Raw genomic sequence first — 16,541 nt, forward strand, 5'->3', positions numbered from 1 at the left:
ACTTATTTGTAGGTCATTAAAGAAGAAAAATAAAATAAAATGCAAATAAAAAAATAGTCGAGTGAGGTTTCGTAAAAAAAAAAAAATGGATCTTAAACAATGTCATATAAATGAGAATATAGGTGATAAGAATGTACATGATGTTCATTGCACACGTCTAGTTCATATACATAAAGAGACAAGGGCGCCCATGTTGTGGTTTCCAAGGGGGTCAAGTATAAGGGACGTTTCAAATATAGTTTCAAATTTTGCTGCAACTAATGTAAAAATTCTATTGGGTTTTCAATATTCCGAAATACAACTTTCTCTTGGGGGGGGGGGGGCGAGCGCCCCCTTGCCCCCTGATGGGCGCCCTTGTAAAGAGATATCGTCGAAAGAAACCAACAACGAGTCCTAATGTTTCATTCAACAGTATGAGTACGAGACAGCACCATGAGTCAAACAACGTCCATGCTGTAGTTGGAGGTGAGATGTGTGTTTTGTACTACACATCTGCAAAACATAATTGTGTGTTTTTATTTGTAGATCCCATAAAAATCGCCAGTTTGGCAAACAATGCATTTGAAGTAACAGAAGGGGAAGTAAAAGAAAAAAGAAATAACGAAACTTCCGAACATAGCTCACAGTTTGCTCCTTGAAATATCGAGCTCCTTCTTTGCTATTTAATGTTCTTTTAGAATATTAATGGTATTTTTAGAATAAAAATACCGTAAATACGCGCGTAATTTTCGCCCTCGCATAATTTTCACATCCCAATTTTGAAGGGCATTTCCTGTATATTTTATATTCCTCGCGTAATTTGCGCACGCGAGGATTTGACAGTGATTTGTAAGAAACCATACAACTTCTTAATCAATTTGTTAATGTTATTTTTCTGCAAATTTAGAATTTGTTTGTTGTCAATTCTTGCTACAAAGAAAATGTGTACCGGTATTTTCGTGTTATTTTGACGGAAAAAAATTAGATGATGATCAAATTTTTTTCCCCGCATAATTTACGCACCCTTGTTTCAAAACAACTTTTTTCCTCTAAAAAAAGTGCGAAAATTACGCGAGTAAATACGGTAATACCTTAGCAAATTCAAAGAACTTTGTTGTAATTAAAGAAAAACAACACACGCTGATCTCAACAGTGCATATAGGAAGATGCTTGCCTGTATGAATTCTTGTTTTTGTAACTGACTGTACCATAGACGGACAACTTACAACCAGAGCTCGCTTGGGCTCGCGCGATCTCAGGCTCATTATTTTCAATGAGGTTCGCGATCATTAATCTTAATGAGAATCACAATAGATAAGACCAGGTAGCGATGGAAGAGGTTACTTGCGTCACACGGATCTAGGTCTCGATTTTCAGTCCTGATGACACACAAATAGACGAAATATCAACTCGGTAGCATTACGGCAAAACTTTATAATGGATGTTGGGTGTAATATTTCTTAAGGCCACATTGCCACGTTAAATGAATCTCGTAGCTGTCATTAAAAAAAAAAAAAAAAAAAAAAAAAAAAAAAAAAAAAAAAAAAAAAACGCAACCCGATCTTTCTGTGTACTCTTTACATGTTACAACTTTTTGACAGCAAGAAAGGTTTCTCAACACACGCAGCACTGCTCTCTAGTTGACAAACAATGAACCTCCTCATTAAGAACTTGTATTTTGGCGCACTTTCCCTCCCTGTCCAATAGAATCCGTTGTTTCAGAAGCGGCGAAACTGTTTTTTTTTTCTTTATGTCGGCGAGAAGGCGATAGCAGGTAGCAAGCAAGACGTTCAGGAAAGTTACACATGGTTCAACTCCTTGCAAGATGGAAAAAAAAGTTGTGTGTCCCTTTCAAGACTATGTTTATATGGTGAAATATGGTAGGGTTTCAAGATTATTATTATTTTTTTTTTTTATGACAGCTGTAAGTTCTTCTAACGTGGCAACCCATCTTCAGGTACCATGTTTTGATTATTTCAGATATATTTTCATGTTTATTCATGGGTAGATCCAGGGTTAATCTGACAACAGGAGGAGCTACGCTAAAGACGAAAATACCAAGTAGGATTGTAGAGAAGACAAGACTGTTAACCAGTCAACGGAAGATGACCTACACTATACTTCGGAGAATGCCTGATTGTGGCCAGTTTTTTTTTTCAACTGTTATCTAATGTTTGTATCTGTGTAAATATGTATGTTTCTTATATGAGAATAATAATGTTCATTTTTCAGTTCTATACCCGTATATTATTTTTGAGTCCCTACTGAAAAATAATGCGATGGTTTTCAACAAAAACTATTTAGTAGAAAGATTTAACAAAACACTGTTTGAGCTCGGTACATTCGATTTCATTTTGATGATCCTAATAAGGAAAATGTTTAACTTTTCTGTGGTTCTCACATGTTTATACTATGCTAGATCTTGTGATTTAACTTTCAGTACAATGCTTTGATATATACAAAAACACACAACAAGAAGAAGAAGAAGAAAAAGAAAATTTAGTGAGAAGAGAAGGATAGAGGAGATTATTATGTTAGAAATACATTAGAATCCTGATAATCTTTTGTTGTCTCCAGGCCGTGGGCAGACCGGGTCATCCCTTGTCATGAGTGTGTCCAGTTCGCTGGGTCACTCCGGGCCACGGGTCTGACTGCTTACGGATTCACGAGTTACAAAATCCGTGATACTTTCAATCTCTGCATGCTCGTTCGCCCAAGGGCTTCCTATCCTCAGTGAGGCATTGCGCTCGGTCTCTGACTCGCTATCCAGTGATATACTCGCTTTCACATTGCAGTGGACTCGAGTGTTGAGCTCACAGGGAGCTGAGCTCGCGATGTTGAACATCTGTGACCTGCACAACGTTTTTTTTTTTTTGCACCGAAAGGTCTGGAATCGTTAAGTAGTCAGTATCCAAGATAACTAGCTAAATTGTTCACCATAAATTTATTTACCTTAACTTACAAAGAGAAAGTACTGATCAGTTCATTTAGATTGAGTCTCACGTTCTTTCACATTCAGAAAATTATAAATCGAAGCAAGTTCTTCACCAAATAAAAAATAAAGAAATTTGCAAGAGAGCGGAATGTGCTGCAAATAAATTGAAAATAAATTCATCTATTGATGTATATGTATATATATATCTTTTAGGAGGAAAGTGGAGCAAAACTAAAAAGGGACACAGATGATATTTACCGCGAAAGGTTGGTTTTATTTTACTAGTTCATCTATTACAATTCCATTTTCTACTACTATTACAACATATACCGACCCAGTTGAGGCATATTATACAGTCTGCGGTATAATGCCAGGTCGTGGAAAATATATGCAACGAAGGAGAGAACAGTAGAGGAGGAATAGAAAGAAAGATGAAAACTTAAAAAAAAAAAAATGTATATGTATATATAAAGACAAAAATATTCACGTCGCTTTAAGAAAAGATACAATGTTTTAAAAAAAATAGACAAGGAAAAATACTAGATTCTTCACATCTTTTTCCAATTATTGGACGAATATTTCAATCCTACTTTGCTACACATCTTCCATGGGAGAAATTTACTCCCTTCCTTACAGTCTCTCTTCTTCTCCATACCTTACAAGAGAGAGAGCAGAACAAAGAAGCTAAAAATCTGACAGAACTCAACTACACGGTCAGAATACATCTACTAAATAATGGATTCTGGAGAGCTCGCTGGTGTTCCCTGGGGAATACATTTCATTTGTACAAGAAAGCCTTCATTTTTCCTGAAGTGGACCGTGGGGAATTACATGATAGAGATTAAAAGAGATTGGGTTGCTAAAGTATACCAAATGGAGTATCTGCAGCCTGATTTATTTATAAAGTTTTGTGTTGCTTTTTTTATTATTATTATTACTAGTCCTTTCTTTTTCCTTAACCAAAAACGGGGGCGGGAGGGAGGGGGTGGAACTTTATGAACTGGAATGCTATACCCTGTAATGGGTATCTACATTACATAGGGAACTACCCCTTCCATGGTTTCTTTTCTTCTGATCAATGTGGAAGAAAGAAAAGAACAGAGAAAAAAAAGATAAAAATTCATCCACATTTGCACTGCAGATGTAATTTCCCTCCCACCTTCTTCTCCAACCGTTTTAAAATATTGTACGACAAAAATTCAGATGCATTTGAATATTACAGTGGTAAAAGCTTACTTCTGAGGCACTCTTTTGAATTGGATATTTTCAGTGCTAGGACCATGATGAGCCATATCTTGAATGGAGGGAAGATATAAAGGTGTTTTTTATGTCAAAAAGCAGAGTAAAGCCCATTTAAGAAGGCAAAAATACAATGCTCGAAACATAATGTCACCAAGTATCGGGAACCCTAAAGGGTCAGGTCATATAAAGTCCAAAGACAGTTGTATCTGCGGTAAACATTGATGAGGCCCGCTCACATATAAAACAACAAATCAACAGGGGACACACAAAAACTTAAAATATAAAGAGAGTGTGTCTTAGGGTGGGGGTGGGGTGGAGTGGGGTTAAGAAAACGAGAGAGTGTGAGAAGAAATATGGTAATAAAAAACAACAGTAAGATGTTTTCCTTTCTCTTTCTCTTGAATGTCTTACTCTCACACACATATCTTCGCATATGCATATAACATAAAAACCCACAAACTAGAAATTCACGCTGCAAAAACTTTTAAATTTTACATTACGTACACAACTAAAAATTGTCCTCTTAAACGGAATTCAAATTTCCTTTTTTTTTTTTTTTGCATGTGTTTGTGCTTCATGTCAAATTAAAATACATCATCTTTCTTCCTTCTATATACGACAGAATGGTCTTATCATATACAATTTTTATTTGAATGGCTTTATCACAATTTTTTTTTAATATTTCTCGTTTATCATCTTATGTCTCTTTTGTCCTATTTAGCTCGCTCACCCGAATTTGAATTTATAGCCCACAACCAATAAACGAAGATAGATACCATATTAAATTTACACTTATTGCATCCTATATAAAAGAATTCTCTCCGATGCATTAAGTTTAAAGCATATAATATACAAACCAGTTATTTACTATATACGTATATAATGTAAACTGCAACAGACTGTATATGATGTTTGTTTTATAAAATACGAATTTGTCAAACTTCACTACATATTGTACACTTTGGAGCAGTTTCATTTCTTAAAAAAATGCACTATTATTTCTTTAAAAGTCATTTCTAAAAAAAGGGGAAAAAAGAAAAGAAAGATTAGATCTTGAAAGTTTCTTAAGAGGCCTAATCACTGCGAAATTAAAATACCGCTAATTTTACAATAATTATGTGATATCTTCAAATAGATAACAGATAATCGAAATGTGGAACAAGAGCGCACTAGACAATATTACTTTGCATGAGGTACCGTTATCACGAGGTACCTATTATAGTAGCTTTCCGTTTGCAGTCATTTATAAACGCGAAAATGAATGCCAATTTTCTAAATGGCTGGAAATCGAAAGCAGATAAGTAAGTTGTGATAGCGGTATCTCATGTAAAATAATATTGTCTAGCGAGCTCTTGTTCCACTTTTCGATTTTCTTTTATCTAGTTGAAGATCTCACATAATTGGTGTAAAAAACCGTTTTTTTTCTGTGACTTTTTTTCAATAAAAACATCGTTCTTTTTCATGTTTTTTTTCAAATATCTGTTTTTTTCTGGTAACTATTATTTATTGATTTATGTTGCAGATAAATGAAATAATCAGCAGAACTTGAGTCGAAGCCCTCGTAACTTACAAATCTTTTGTTTTCTTTGTACCTATACGAGCAAAATTGTGTGATTATTGTATATTTGATTACATTTTCTTCACAAGTAACTCTTGTTGTAGTAGTTATAGTCTTGACTAGTAATAGTCTCGTTGTTGTAAACAATAATTTCGTAAGAAAAAATTCTCCCTTTTTTACATCTTACTTCCAATGAGAGTATTTCAAAATAAATGTTGTGGTTTAAAGGGTTTATAGCACTTATTACATTTAATGTACAATTATAAATACAACAAGTAAAAGAGGAACTCAAAGCTACAAGCTCAGTTTTTGCTACAAGTGTTCAATGTGAACACCATTCGTCACACGGCACACATCGAGACGATAGGCGAGAAAGGCTCATAAACTTTCCGCCGGGATATGGCACAAAACACATTCAATTTAGGGGAATCTCGTTGCAACTGTACCATCTTCTAAGGATTTACTGACCCCCCAGATGTGAACATTATGAGTGTTCACATTAGTACTTAGCTGAAATGTCGTTTTATCACTGAAGAAAACTGAACTACTGGAAAACTGAATAAAACTTTTATGTGAAATGACTTAATATTAGACCGAATTAAGTTTGTTTTATGTTCGTTTCAGTTACAATGTCAAACGGCCTGAGTCAATCAATTTTCCATTTCCCTGCAGGTTTTTTTTTTTTTAATCACATTCATCTTTACCAAAGTAGATTTGAATAACATTGCTAATAACAGAACTGTGTCCTAGTCATTTTTCCGTGAAGAACAAGTAGAATGACATCTAAAATTTATGATGAAACTTGAAGATATAGTTATTCTTCTTACATACTCTGTTAGAATTACTAAACAGGTTATTACGAATGCAGGACAAAGTCCAAGAGGATAAAACTCAAGAAAAAATGTGACAAAAGGGACAGAATCATGGGCGCAACCTAACAAAAGGATGATTATTTTTACTTCAACTGTCATGCATCTAAAATGTTATCTGTAATTCTTCACTTTATTGAAATAACATTTTGGAATATATGACATTTAGAATAACATTTTAGAAATACTGAAAATCCCAATAAAACACGTAAGACTGTTATATTAAGTATGTATTTCACATGTTGATCTTTGCTGAAATAAATTTTGATCAGCATTTCAGAATTAAAACAAACAAATATTTATACAGCACTCAAAATAAGAGATTGTTATATGCTATCTCATAAGGATGAACAATTTTTTTTTTTAAATCAAATAGCATCACAGTTACTTTTGAAAGAAAAAAATACAGTTGAAAAATTACAGATAACATTTCAGAATATACGAGGGTCATTCGGAAAGTAAAGAACGTTTTTGTATAAACACTTTAATAACTGATATACAAAGGCGAAATTTATTATACATACTATGTGATACTTAAGTTACTTTTCGACATAGTCGCCGTGTAAATTTAAACACTTGTCATACCGTGGTACAAGTTTTTCTATGCCTTCGGCATACACAGTTGCCGCCAAACTGTTGAATTAATCACTAACAGCTTCCTTAAGTTCTTGAAATTTCAGGAAAGAATTCGTGCAGCCCATCAATAGTGAATCGCCTATCCTCTTGAATTTTCCGCTCAATTCTTCCTTTGAGTTCATCAGTCACAACAGAAGGCCGGCCCGAGCGTTCCTCATCGTGCACATTCGTCCGTCCGTCATTAAACATAAAGCACCACTTACGAACTGATGCTTCATTCATTACATTTCCATACACCTCAGTGATTTGTCTATAAATTTCTATCGAACGCACTTTTCTTGCATTCAAAAATCTTATCACACTACAAACCTCACACTTGTCGGGATCAGTAATTGTATCGCACATTTTACAGTCGCACAGCGAAGCAATAACGGACCGTAGCGGATCGCAGCTGGTGCCAGACTGAGGCTAAAGCATGCCCAGGTCAATAACCCAGCGGCAGCGGGGGTGGGGGAACACGCGCACGCGCAAAACGTTCTTTACTTTCCGAATGACCCTCGTATATATATCTGTGTTTGCTGCGTAAAAAACTATTAAGTCGAAAATGGTCTAAACATTTGAACTTAGATAGCCTTTTTATAATATTTTGTGGGGACAATTTATGCAGAGATTTAAAACACTCAATACTTCGCCAGCAGTGTAAAGCGCTTAATAAACTTACTTTTTAAAGGTTTTACATTTAAAAAAAGGACTTTACATAAGCAGAAAAGTTTCAATCCCTATCTTTGTCAGATGACTACAATTTATGATTTTTGGACTTAATACCTTTACACAGCAAACAGAGATATAACAATTGAAGGAAAAACAATCATATACAGAAGTAGAATGTGCACTGGTACTTCAAATATACACTCCTACGATTCTATCCCTTGGATTTTGTCGTCTCGTCAGAATTTTCCTTAGTTTTAACCGCTTAGATTTTGTCCCATTCCTCATTATGTACTTACATGAGTTCCAATTTGCATAAAAACACGCTAAGAGTCAAGCATTTCGATGATGTATTTCCCTTCTTTAAAAAATCCTCCTCGCATAAAATTCCCTGTCTCCAAAAATTTAGGCACAACGGGAATTTCCGTTCTGCCTAAAAATAAGATCATTGAAAGTATTTTCTACAAAGTGCTGGAGGATCTGTAGGCAGAACGAGAATGAATCGCTTTTATCATCTGCCAAGGTAGGATTAACCTAATATAAACTGAGATATTTTTTTAACGTACTTTGTGGTCACTGTATTGATTAGCGCATTTTCTTTACACTATTGTGTTAATGAAACTAATACTTCCATGATTTGTAATTTTGTTCTTCTGTCTTTATTTTGATGTGTTCTGGTTATTGATACTTTCGTAGTTATGAGTGCTGTTTATAAACCTTAATGTAGATTAACGCATTTAATGTGAGGGACATAAAAATACATACACTGAATATATTCATTTTTACAATTCAATTTCTAATGCAATGTCAAAAATTCGTTTTCCCTCCCATTTTCGGTATTTTATTTTGTCCAGAACTGCCAATTTATAGTTATGAATTACTTGTAATAACTTGATTTAACTATACTTTGCTGAACTTGTGCAAAATCTGTAAAATTAAAAAAAGGTATCTTTTCCAGAATTTTTGCGTCACAGTAGTTTTAGCTTCGGTCCTATTCATCTGGAATTACAGAGACTACTGTAATGTACTTGACCACAAGAATGTTCCACATAAGTCATAACAAGATCTCTATCATGTATTGTAATATAGCATTCATTACCTGTAATTCAATTTTCCTTCTTTGGAAGTTTACAAAGATGTTTTCCAGCTTGTAACAAAGTGACAGGGAACTTTGACCGTTCAAACGTAAAGAGCAAAAGAAAGGGGAATGAATTTCAGATGCCTCTGTTGGAATTTCTTACGTAATATTCGGCATCCAATCTATTCTTCTAAAGAAGTTCATACAGAGATGATGTGGGAGTTAAATTATTTCTTTGGTGCAATGGACAGTGGTCACCTTAGCTTTGGTAGCCACAAACAGCTCAAGACTTCCAAGATTGTCTTCAAAAGCTTTTTATGTCAAGTCAAAGAACAAGCTTCTGAGTAATTGTGTAACCGCTAAAATATTAAACAGAAAATATTTGTGTTAACCGCACAAAAGCTTTCCCATATATATAATACGTACGTCGTTGAATTGGACAATAATGCAGTCAACGAAACAGAAAAGCATAGTACCACTACAGTGACCAAAGGACTTTGAAGAAATTTCTAATACGACAGTCCTGAATTCCTTGTCTATGGTTTTCTGAGAAGAATGAGAGATCCCAAATAAATTATTTGTACCATTGTGTTGTATAATAAGAACAGAATCACTTGGTAAGGAATTTCATACCCGGTTGTACAAAACAATTTAACTTGAAAGTTCTGAAAAGGCGTACGAATATACTGAAACTAAGATATTTGAGTTGTTTTTGTTTTCGATGTTGCAGAAGGATTTCACAGAAATTTACAATTAAGTATTAGACATTCCTAAACAATAATTGTGGAATGTGAAGCGAAAATAATATTTCTAATGCACATAAATAAGGAAATTTTCGCAATGTTTATCTATTTGCATCGGTAGATGTGGCTGTTTTTACGGTCTCAGCCAAGTTTGTTAAGAGCCTTGACTACGCTCAGCGCCGCTTTATTATTATTATTATTATTATTATTATTACTGCTGTATCGGTTTAAACCAGTTGTCTATAATCTGATGGCTGTCTCTGGTAAATGAAAATTATTTGAAGAGTTCTTCTCCAAAAAGCTTTCTGACCATATGACAGGTGTGTAATATTACTGATTTTTGTAGATTTATAAGAAGATGTTTTAAGTTTATCTGTTCAAGTTGCATCACAGTACTTTTAGACACAATTACAGTAGCTGAGACAATAATTGGTCTTACTGTAACTTTCTGACACTTCCATAGCTTCTTGATTTCGTCTGCCAGGTCTTTATATTTGCTTATTTCTGCATTGAATGTTGTATCGTATGTTATGAATCAATGGTGCTGCTACACCTATGAGGGCTACCTCTTCTTGATCCATTTTATTGATAATATTGATATTGAGTCTGTTTGCAGGTACCTTGACATCCGTTCTTATGTCTCGATCCCAGAAGAGTTTGTACAGTATTTGTCGTTTTCAAGTACTGGACTTGACTGGTATTTGCAGTATGGCTTCGTATCTGCATTCAATTCCATGTTATGTGTTAAAATCTGATGAATGCTTTTGCAATATTGATGTGTGTTTTTAGGTAGTTTTTGGGAGCCATTATACGACATGAGCCTGTGATGTGTTCAATAGTTTCTGATGTGTGTCCGCGTATTATTATTATGATTATTATTATTATTATTATTATTATTATTATTATTATTATTATTATTATTATTATTATTATGTCCAGTAGCATATATATACTTTAGAAATATCTGATTCTTACATCTTAATTTTATAGTACAATAAACGTAATGATAATCAATATTTCGTGGTGATTTGTTTCTTGCTTTTTTTCTCTTTTTGTAAACGGGCAAAAGTAACCTGCTATTGTTTGTTTTCAAAAGGCGTCAAGAGTTCCACAAATTCTGAATCTCAATAGCAACACACATACAGTAAATTGTTCTGATAACGTTCTTCAGAATACTGATCTTGTTAGCAAGATATCTTCACTTAATCCTTTTCCTAATAATGAATAAAAACAATTAATTGGATAGGCTCCTCTACGAAGAAACTACAGAGGTGGAGTCTCAACAGAATTTTTGTACTGGCTTTTAGCTCAGTCCAACTCCAGCGACAGACAAATTTGTTGGAATTATTTCATTGTGGGAGATCAGTTTCTTTAAAATTTTTTTTTTAAAAAAATGATCAATTAAGAGCCTTTGTGGTTTGTATTACCTTGCAAAAAAGGCATGAAAAAAAGGCAGGCGCGAGGACGTGCCAGCGAGGAGAGACAGAAGGCCCAAAGATTTCTTATCCTTGAATACAACAATTAACCGACTTCAAGAAGAAACAAAGATTTACAACTCTTTATCTAGAAAGAAAAAAAAAGGAAAAGAAAAACAATAAAAACGCTGAATTTTCAAGAAAACAACATGTTTACTATTTTGTATTTTCGAAGTTTCTTGTCAATTCCTTTTCACGGCAGAAAAAAAATATTCCGTTCTCGCTAAAAAGATGTCGGTACGCCGTACCGCTGCGTACCACCAGAAATAAAACACTATACATATATTTACGTACTGTACGTTAAGAATGGAAGCACCTGTAATTAACAGATCGTATCTATTTGCTGTTTGATTGTTTTTTAAATGATACGCATAATCCTATTTTAGTGACACATACTCCTAACATAAGACACGTTCTCTCTTATAATTCCAACAATGAGGCATATACTATTTATAATAAACCAATAACAGTTTTTGTGTCTTTTTCTGTAGACTCTCTCTCTATATATACACACAGTGGAGTCTCGTTAATTCGAACTTGGATAATTCGAAACATTGGATAATTCGAACAGAAGTCCATTCCCCTTAAAAACTGTATTGAAAACAATAGTAAAAAATCGTGGATAAATCGAACTTTAGAACCTATGTTTTGGATAATTCGAAGTAAATAGTTTTTTTTCTTTTTTTTTTATGTTGGACAGATGTAAACATAGAAATACAGTTTTAACGTGTTTTCAGTTATCCAGATGCAGCCATAGGGAAGAGTAATACAAAAGATAAATAGAAAGTCTATGTAATGATAAAGATGAAGGTGAGTTGGGGAAGAAGTAAAGATAGAGAACGTGTGCCAATCTCATCTTGTTTCAGAATTGGTTGAAAATTTAAGATGAATTATTGATAAAGTCAACCAAATGTTATTAATATAGTATTCCACGCAATACATGAAATTCAAGATTTATTGACCGCACAAAACAATCAAATTTAAGCAAATGAGGTTTACTTCTTAAAAGTGAGAACAGAATATTCAAATTGTTACTGGTATTTAATTGCTTGGGCTATTCAATGTATGTTGTAGTGTTGTACGTAAATATATTTTCCATTGTACACGTAGTTTGAATTATGTGGTCAATGTCGTTTGTTAGTTTGCGGTATTTGAAAATGAAATGAAATTTTGAGTTTTACGTCCCACGGTTATGCCGGTTAAGCTAAAGGAGACGGTGATGATAAGAGATGAATGAAGAAAGTGGGAGGAAACGGGAGAACCCCGAGGAAACCCACGCACACGGTGTTTGTCCACCACAAAATTCACTTGGCGGGAGCAGTGCGGTATTTGATCACAGAAATAATAAGCTGCTTTAAAGGTAAAGTCTACATCATATGAATATGTTTTTGATGCACAGTGCTTTGGTTTGTTTGTTGTTAAATATGTGAAAATGAATGTTGTTGGGTAATTCGAAGTTTCTTCGTGTCCCCTTGGACTTCGAATTAAAAAGAGTCCCCTGTATATATATATATATATATATATATATATATATATATATATATATATATATATATATATATATATATATATATATATATATATATATATATATATATATTTGAGTGCACAATTAATGACGTAACAATTGTGCGACATTAAAAGTTCTGCATATTAATAAAGGCTCTTAACAACTTAGGGTTGATTTAGTAAATTTAATATGAATATAATGGAAGTAAGATGTTTGAATTGTTTCTGTCTTGGATCTTGTAAAAAGGATTTCAGGGAAATGTATAATTAATTATTAGACATTCGTAACATGATACATATTACTATAGATAGTTTATTTTTCAAAATTGTCATAGAGCTCCTCCGTGGCTAAGCGGTTAGCGTACGCGCCTTTGGCGTGGGAGACCCGGGTTCGATTCCCGGCGGGAGCTCATGTGGTTCGGACTCCACGTTAATCAGTAGGTCCACGTCTCATATAGCCTCGCTGCTGAAAGGGACGCTAAACTAAAATCAACTCAACTCAACTCCAAATTGCCATGCCCTTCTTTGTTAATGAGTTACTTCAAACAATGAGGAACGTCCTGAATTTCTTAACCAGTCATAATAGAATTATTGATAACTTTATTTTGTCATTTACGTATTAATATACTTCCATAAAATTTTTATTTTTGAGTGTCTTTGAGTAGATTCCTCATCTCCGCTCTCACAAATGTTCATAAATAGTTAAATAGCATATGATACACCTAGTGTTGCCAATGAGTCGAGAATGTAGGGATTCGTCATAAAATAAAAGACAAATTCTGACCAAAGTATATACTACTTAATATTTTTTTTTGTGTGTCTGATAAAGGCAGAGATACTTTGTCGAAACTGTAACGACAGTACTCATAGCGAGCCACTTTTTTAAAACTAAAAGTTACTTTTTTTTTCAAGTTGGTTACTAAAAGTTACCTTTTTTTTCAAATTTGTCACTAAAAGTTACCTTTTTTTTCAAGTTTTTCACTAAAAGTTACCTTTTTTTTCAAGTTTGTCACTAAAAGTTACCTTTTTTTCAAGTTTGTCACTAAAAGTTACCTCTTTTTTTCAAGTTTGTCACTAAAAGTTACCTCTTTTTTTCAAGTTTGTCACTAAAAGTTACCTTTTTTTCAAGTTTGTCACTAAAAGTTACCTTTTTTTTCAAGTTTGGCACTAAAAGTTACCTTTTTTTTCAAGTTTGTCACTAAAAGTTACTTTTTTTTTCAAGTGTGTCACTAAAAGTTACCTTTGTTCTTTTTGGAAGGGGTAAAGTCATTTTTTCATGTGATTTATGTTTTGCATTGGGGTTGAAGAGTGTACGGAAAGATTTGCAAAATGAACAGAAATAGATCGGCGACTTGCAGAAAATGATAGATAGGGAAAAATCTTCCTTAATAACTTACTTCTTTATGAAGAAGGACTAAGTTTATGTGAAAATATGAAAATCTTGTTACTGCTTTTTACAAGTATTTCATTTTTGTATGCAACTGCATTTCTAGTTAACATTTGTAATTTATTTTAATAGTTCATAATAAGGGTATAACCATAATCCACATTATTTGCTTTGATTTTATTGTGTTAAAGGAGAATGACGTATATAACCGGTTTACAGTTTACTTTTCATTATATGCAAAATGTTGGTAGAATCCATACCTATGTTTACCAATCATGTGGTACCAACACAAAATTTGTAACAAACCAATTGTACAAAGCAAAATATTATTACCAGTTAATGCTAATGTAGATGCTATGTATTAATTATATTACTTTAATTTTGTATTATTGGACATAATGAAAATATAGAAATATGACCTTTACCATATCCAGATCAAATATGAAATACAAAATCATGCGAAGTATGTAATTAATAATGAACCTCTAAATACAAGTAATCCATTTTTTTTATTAGCTGACAAATTTAAGTAAAATAATTTTTAATCTTAACATGTTAAAACATTTCAGCTATTATCACCTCTATTTTGGTTGAAAAAAATGTAAAATTCAGTTTTGACCAAGTTTAACATTAAGGTTTAAAGTTACTTTTTGGTCACTTTTTGCTATATTATATCTGGTATTTCTGATATTTAATATACGTGGTTTGCTATGTTACGTATAGATTTTCGTGAGCCAGGTGGGAGGGCGGGCCCCACCCTGCCCTCTCCTTCGGGCGCCCATAAATGTTCTCCCACGGAAAAGAAATGAATGTTCAAGCTCAAGTCGTGGATATCATTGATTCACTCTAAAATTCTTTAGTAATGTTGAAAAGCTGGCATTTTTGATGATCTTGGTTACTGAGTCACCGGGTCTGAGAAGCCAGACCCACACTCCGATGACTCGGACAAAAATTATGTCAAATGTGTCCCAGTGGCTGTATATATATATCAAAACACTGCGCTGAAAGTTGTTACGAAAATAACTTACGTTTTGAGTCGTTATTTCCAGAGGAAGATTGATTTCCTTCTATCACGTAAATGATCTTGATCACTGAATTTGTAACTGTCTCCTAATGTTCGGTTCTTTAGAACTATAAACTTGCGTGTGTTTGTGGGCTTGTAAATGGAGAACCAGACCGAGTGACCTAGACAGAAATCTTTACCCAGACACTAGTAACCCATGCCTTTCGGATAGATTGAAAGATGTTTTGGTAGTAATTTGAGTAATATAGAACTTAAATTATATATGTGGGTAGGTTCGTCTATTACAATCGTATCCCATATTACCATTTGAACTTCTATAAAATATTGAAGGTGATCTGCCCTTGCGATTGGGTTTAGGTTCCACTGAATAGGAGGGTTTGAAGGTAAAGGTGTCAAAGGGTAAAATTGTCTGTGTTCCGGTGGATAGCACAATGTATCAATTTGTTTGCCAAAGTTTGTGGCCTGTTTGCGGTTTGTCCTCACACGCCTTGCAAAATATAAGGGATAACTATATGCAAAAAAATAATGAAAAGGCTGAAGTCATTTTGAATTCAAAAAAAGCAATCGGTTTATTTGCAACTGTGACGTTTTCTATCTGTCCACAATCTTTACTTTTATAACAAGGCAGTAGGCTGGCCAAGCCGATACTTCAGTTCAATGCGTAAGAAGAAAAAAATATATGGAAACCCTAAGGATTGAGTGATGGAAAAAATGGTTTCAATAGACTGCAAAGCAGCTGCTAGAGGGATCAAGAATAAAAAAGGCGGGATAATCTATTCATGTGAACAATTATTCATGCAGTCTTTTACCTGTATTTGCATATAGAGTTTTTCAATATATGCTGCTAAGACCTATATTGGGCTCGCGAATATAGTATATCTATATATATTTTTCTCTCTTTTGAATATGCATACTAAATGGTAACGTGTATGCTCGCATTAAATTAAGGGAAAGAATATGATCCCTTGAGGTTACACAAGCGGGTTACCTTATAGCATTTTTTTAAAACTGCAGTTGCGCCTTTTCCCACAATGGTTGTTACCTCCCCCGATATACTATATGTCAAGCCTTTCTGTGTTCTTGTGGACCGTAGATTTAACTATATTTTGCATATCAATAAGATCAGATGCCTTGTTATATTTGATTGGTGCTATTTGTCAATCAAAAAATCTGAAACTGTTGAATTTCTCTGTTACATGTCGGTTGTCGCGTGCCTCCTGAACAATGCCCGAATCGAAAAGGGTTATGTCGAGAGATTTTAGTGTGTGTGTATTTATATATGTAAAGAACTCTTTGCATATCCATTTTCTTTCATTCAATGTATGTGGAAGAGAGGCGGAGAGGAAAGGGATGCTGGTGCATATGTAATTGTGTATAAATTGTCCCCTCAAAATATAAAAGCAAAATGCGTCTGGTGTGGTTCTTATTAAAAATGGCCACGACGAAGGTTTTTTTTTT

General features: G+C 33.8%; 1 long non-coding RNA gene across 1 annotated transcript in view; it reads left to right on the plus strand.

The window, feature by feature from the left end:
* LOC145675465 (uncharacterized) overlaps window positions 1–16,541 on the plus strand; it is a 451,851-nt gene that overhangs the window by 89,184 nt on the left and 346,126 nt on the right. The gene's annotated exons all lie outside the window — the stretch shown is intronic.

Source organism: Thermobia domestica, chromosome 18 (genome assembly GCF_964235325.1).
Source record: "Thermobia domestica chromosome 18, izTheDome1.hap1.1, whole genome shotgun sequence".
Classification (NCBI taxonomy): domain Eukaryota; kingdom Metazoa; phylum Arthropoda; class Insecta; order Zygentoma; family Lepismatidae; genus Thermobia; species Thermobia domestica.